We start from the raw sequence: 6370 nt of genomic DNA on the forward strand, positions 1-6370 counted from the left end.
TATTTTACAGTCTCGAAGAGTGCACATAGGTAGCTATATTAAATGAACAAAGATTAGGAACCCGTATTGTATTTAAGTCGCGAAACGCTCTGTAATCTAATTATAATCTAACTGCTTGGAGACCGAAGAAACTGAAGTTTGCTTAGTCTCTGTAAATAAGTTGTAAAGCACTGGGCATCCATGGTCACCGATTTCTGCAATTATTCTGTGTCTGGTTCTGTTAAGAACCAGAAACCGTTGCCCATATCAAATTTTAACATTTGACGTTATTAATTTTGATTCTATATTTGTTGAGAACTTATTGCTGAGAAGTAACGTCAGTTTATCTCAATTGTTAATAACTATACATACATAATAAATATAACCCTACGATTATACTTGTTATTAACTGTAGTCAATGAAATGACCAGGGGATGCAGCACAGTGATACTTTCAAGACAATACATAACGATTAATTGTACTTATTGGTAAATTAATCTACTATATAATTATTAAAACTCTGAATAAAGAAAATATAAGACATACAATTTCGGTCAATGCTAAATGATTATTATAAATAATTAAAAAATAAAGTGTGCTCTATGTCATCACTGGGTGTATGGTGTGGTTCTCATTTTTTCTTCACACCTACGAGTACGAATACATACACGTATACCGTAAACGTACAATTATGTCAAATTTCATTTAACTAAAACTAAATCAACAATCTAATATTTAATTTATTAAAGGGCATGATGTACATTGAAGAAAGTTTATTCCGGTTATCAGATAAAGCAAGCTATTCGTATATCTGCAATCGATTTATTGGTAATTAAAATTTCGACGCTTGATACATAGTTAAATTAAATAAATATATACAAATTGTAGAAAAATGTTATTAGTTAATATTTCATAGCAATAATCAATAGCGATAGTCGGGAAAGTGAAATTTAAATACTCCCGCGGTGTCGAGATTAAAAAACAGATGAAAGTGTGGTCCGCAACAAAAGAGCATCGCCTCTCGATTCGAATTTCCAACGTCTTTCAACGATCGTATTTTGTTTCTGCTTCGTACGTATCGAAGCTCAACGTTGACCTCCAGTCGGATGTTTGGCGACGTAAACTAACAACCGTCGGAGTTGGCACATTCGATTGGCAGTACTCGGGAAGGAAGGAGGATCATTTGCAGAGTTAACCAACCCTGCGACATGATCTACGGTTGTGCGGGCAGCGGTCTATACATAATGCATGTTTTCGGTGGATATAATTGTATGCGGTATTACCCAAGGGAGGTGCCAGGACTCCGGGGGTTCCGCGGTAACAAGGCATACCATCAACTCGGGACTCGGCCACCTTCATAAACCTTCGCGTAGGTGCGTGTCGTGTGACAAATACTCCCATAGAAACAGGGAGAGGGAGAGAGCTTTCAAAAACTGCGTAAGAGAGGGTTCTCAGGTTCGAGAAACTGTTTTCCTTTTCATCGCAATTAGACTCCTGGATTAAGAATAATGACATAAGATTTTATTTGAAATCGTATCGGGTGTTCTGAGCGATACGATTTTGTTTCATTGGATTATTTGTGTCGCCATCGATGTATATATATACGTCTTTGCATTTTGGCAAGTCGCGCCGTCGGTGGCGCCTTTAACGGACGCCCGCGGTACTAAACGCGAACGAATCAGTGATTGTCAACTGTTTAGTTCGGACGAATTAATAAGGTTAGTTTGTCGCGTGTTTTTGAGTCTGATTTGCGACCCCCCCCGTATCGTGTGTTAATTTCAACAAGTTGACCGATTAGTAGTGCAACCGATTGTGGAGTGAGTAGTGATGTGTTTTCAGTGAATAAAAAATTCCAGTCGCGAATACGTGTTTTATTATAATCGCGTCATCCACTGTTCGTGTGAAGTGAGCATCACTGTGACGTAAGTATAATGCCATCATCAATATATTCCACTAGTATGTACATATTACTAATATATTCGCATAGTATAAAAGGTTGATCGAAAATTTGGCCGGTTATCAAAAAAAATTCAATGCAGTAGCGTAAGTAAATGTTTTTGGAAAGACATTTGTCTCGCGAGCCAATACGTTGAATCAGATTTATACGTTCAATGCGTTTATTCACATCGTATTCAATGAAGTGATTGTCCATTTAATTCAAGTCTTGACTCTTGCATGCGAGAACGAAAAACTAATATTTTACTAAATCGACTAGATGTGTAGCATATACCCATTCATTTAGTTGAAATCCTTCTATGGTGCGAGTTGGATTTTTTTCATTAATAAATATGTTTGCTGAACTTTTCTCTGGAAAAAGAAATAGGCAGACACACACAAAAAAAAGAAAAAAAAAAAAAACAACGGTAGTAAATACCTTAAGATTGAAATTTCGTCGCAGGTTTCTTCGTGACTAGTTACGCTATTGCAGTCGACACACCACAGTCTGCAAATATAGTATATAGGTGCTTTGTGTGGAAATATTGCCTTTTGATGCCCAATTACAGGGGCGCTCGTGTTTTATATCGCCAATTCCCTGTATTAGAGTGCTTTATACGCTGGTGATATGATAATAAATGCGAGGGGTGCCAACTCAGGGATAGAAATAATAACAACTATAATAACAATAGATATATAAAAATAACTTCCCTCGATTTATATTATCGCGATATTTCAACGAACTTTGGATGAAATAAAGTTCAATCGCACTGGCTCATAAGATTTTTAAGCCTCGTCGTTGAGAGTTTATTACCGAAGCCGATCGTTGTCATTGTTTTTGAACTTTACAAGAACGACGATTAGAACAGTCTTGGTACAATTTTATATTCACTAAACACTAATAAGGCATGTCTGATATTAATTTAATAAAATGAAGATATTTCCGATGTCTAATGCAAACCAACTGCTTTTGATATAGTAGATATAATGCGGTTGTTTCCCTGACTCTACCTCGTGTGGTTGTATTTTCTTGGAGGTTTTCTTCTTACTTTTTGGCTTCTTCTCTGAAAGAAGGTTGTTTTTAACAACCTGTCAAAGGGGGAGACTTAAGCTGCTTATTCGCTGCAATTAAAATGCTCTCCTCAACTGCCTGCTTAGGTCCATTTATCGTTTAGGCCTTTATTTAAGCCATCATAACGTAGCATGGGCAATTTTCTGTTTAATTGTTTTTCTTTTTCACTTTGATACTATAAAAGCCGTAATTGCCTCTCGACGTATTTGCATTCAGTTTAATTCATCACAGCGAGGTAATATTCGCATTATTTTTTCAACAGTAATCTCTGTTGAGATTCGAATAACTTCTGAAATAAATTACTGCGGAAATAAGGATTCATTGTGTGTACGAAGAAATTATGCACAGAGAAAAGTGTTTATTTACTGTTAACAAACGTATATTTGGATCCGGTGAAATAAATGTTTCGTTGCGTATTATTAACAAACTTTAGTTGAATCTAATATGATTTGTCAACTGTTAACAAATTCGTGTCGATCATTATTTTACTTAAACTAAAATTTGCCTCATCAAAATATATGTTTTTAATGGTAAGCAAAATCTTTTAAAAAATAAGCTCATCAGAGAAATCTCGAAAGCTGTGTTTCGTAGAAAGCTTTCGTCCCATCTATCGGTCTGAACTTTAGACATGCAATGTTCTTCTTCGAGCGAGCAGGTGCAGCAACATTTGCAGAAGTTCTATCGGCGTTTTACCGATCTCGTGTTGTATCGAACGTGATGAAATTACCGCACGAGGTGAAAAAAGAAAAGCTCGAAGCACGGCCACGAGAAACAGAATCTTTGTTCCATCTCTTTTTCTTCTGCATTTGCGAAGCCAATTTCCCGGAACATTAGCTGGAGGCATCCTCCGCTCTCCTCCTCGGGGACCTGATACGCTCGATAATTTCAAGAAAGTATGCACCGTGTGTGGAAGCTACAGCTTCCTCGTGAAAACCGACGAATGAAAAAGGTGTTCTTCAATTATTAAGACGGTAAAATGAGACAAGAACTTGCAGCCATTATATGCAACCCTCGAAATTTCCGAATGCAACGACGCGCAGTGCTTGCGAAAGGTACAGTGACGTGAAAAATTATTTCACTCCCCTTGTAACCTGAGGTGAGTTAGTGTTATCGCTGTTTGAGCTCGTCCGAAGGACTTTATTCAGCCCGAAAAAGGGGTCGAGACCCGAAGAGCCCCGCGAGGTGCTTATACCCCCTTAAAAAAATGTTGTTATTGGTTTCCGGGATATATTACGTCAGATTCAGTTAAGTGTCAATACTCGGGCCGGCGTATGTGGTCGGAATCCGAAATTCTGCTGACGATCACCCAGGGACCTCCGTCAGGGCTGTATCTATTAAGGGGTTCTGTTCACTCAACCGTCTACACTACACAGAACTGCTCCCCAAGGGTTTTATACCTGGGATATGGTGACTCGGATCACGTCATTGTGCAGAAATATCTCTTGGTCGAATAATCGAATTTGCTTCGCAAAAAGTAGATCATTGCATTCTAGTTGGAAACGTTTTCTTGTTTTTTTTTTTGTTTTTTTTTTTAAATTTCTACCGAAACACAGAAAGGGGTGAAAGAATATTTGATTGTACAAGACTTACAGTTGAATATACGGTAACATTTTTATTATAATTTGGGTTACATAATCTTCGAATATTATTGGCTATAATGTGTGTATACATATACCTTGTGGCTGACGCCGTAGTACGTTGTTAATGTAATTATTTTTAACATTAGTATCACTCTCTAACTGTATAGTAACTTTAGCTATCATATTATGTAATATTTATACAATATTTATGCAGACAGCGTGACTTGACTGACTACATAGTAAACCATATTATTATCTTGATATACATACGAGTTTTATATATATGTATATATATATATATAGTCTCGCGATTTGCAATATCTATTTATTGATAAAGGAATTCAGTATTGATATTCACAAGTACTTTTTTTTAATGCTTATTATAATTTGAATATGTAACTCGGTATAGGTGTGATCGTTGTTTAAAAAGTATACCTACGTATACCTACGTGCAATGAACAAGGTAAAGGTTAAAATGGGAAATCTTTTTATTTTCTCTTACTTACTCATCTTCAGGGTTAATTGCTTAACAAGTTCAGCTGGATACTTATTATTATACTGAATAAAGTTGCTAACAGGCGGCTTTGTGAATTAAACATCGTACCTACTGCGACTGGCAGTTTGGAATTATTATTTTCAAACTGGAAATATAACTATAGCCTCGTTACATTTCGGGTGCAATGACAGTGAGTTATCTATAACACAGTCTCTAAAACTAACATCAGACGCCAGAAATCAACTCGTATAACTTTTCACAATAGTATTATAACTATAATCGAATTCGCGTGTCGTTATAGAAACTAGTGCTATTTTAATTGCGAATTTTTTTTCCTTTCTCAGCATAATTCAGATCTAGGTATGTATGTACTTAGTCATTCGGTGAGATTAACACACGTTTTCACCCCAAATTCGCTCAAATCCAAATTGTTAGGGATCAAGTACAACAATTATTTTTCGCGAGCGTTACATTATATCGATGTTATTATTTTCAAACGCTTCTAAATCGATACAATAGAACTCGTCATGCGTTACCAAAAATATTCCCTCATAGAGATGTCACAGTTCCTCAGAGGTTCTAACCTTAAAAAACTGCAAAAAAGATCAAACCTCCACTAAAGTGCGGAAATATTGTTGGTCCTGTTATAATCTGACCGTGTATAATCCTGTACGCAATTGCTGAATGCGGTATCTAATAGGTATTTTCAATAGTAAACATAGTTGAACCTCAGTTAAGCTGGACATGCCAATGTAGCATAACAAGTAAATACAAATTGGAGAATCAGTCGCTAATCAAACACTTTTTAATTGCGGAAAAAAAAATTTTTTCGCTCTAACCGTTTTTGAAAAAAAAAAAAAAAATGAAAAAAAAAAGAAAACGCGGCAGACCCAGCTTACAATTAGGCTGGCATCGCCACATGGTAAAAATAGTGCAAATCAAGCTGAATTAGAAAAATTCAAACGTGAGATTTATTCGCTAATTAATCGCTGTCGAATGACGTCAGTCAATTGTAGATCGACGTCTACTAACAGCGGCTAATTAGCAAATAATCCACGCGTCGATATAATAATAAATTTACGTACGTCCAAAAAGTTTTGCGTAATGATTCGCTGGGTGGTGGAGGGGGGGGGGGGGGTAAGAATATCAGGGGTGAGGGTGGTTTTAGGAGTACGAAACTACTGTCAATCGACAGCGATTAATTAGCGAATAAATCTTACGTTGAAATTTTTCGAATTCAGCTTGATTTGCACTATTTTTACCATGCGGCGATGCTAGCCTAATTGTAAGTTTTTGTCCTTTTTTTTT

This window comes from Diprion similis, chromosome 12, assembly GCF_021155765.1.
Source record: "Diprion similis isolate iyDipSimi1 chromosome 12, iyDipSimi1.1, whole genome shotgun sequence".
In the NCBI taxonomy this organism is placed as follows: domain Eukaryota; kingdom Metazoa; phylum Arthropoda; class Insecta; order Hymenoptera; family Diprionidae; genus Diprion; species Diprion similis.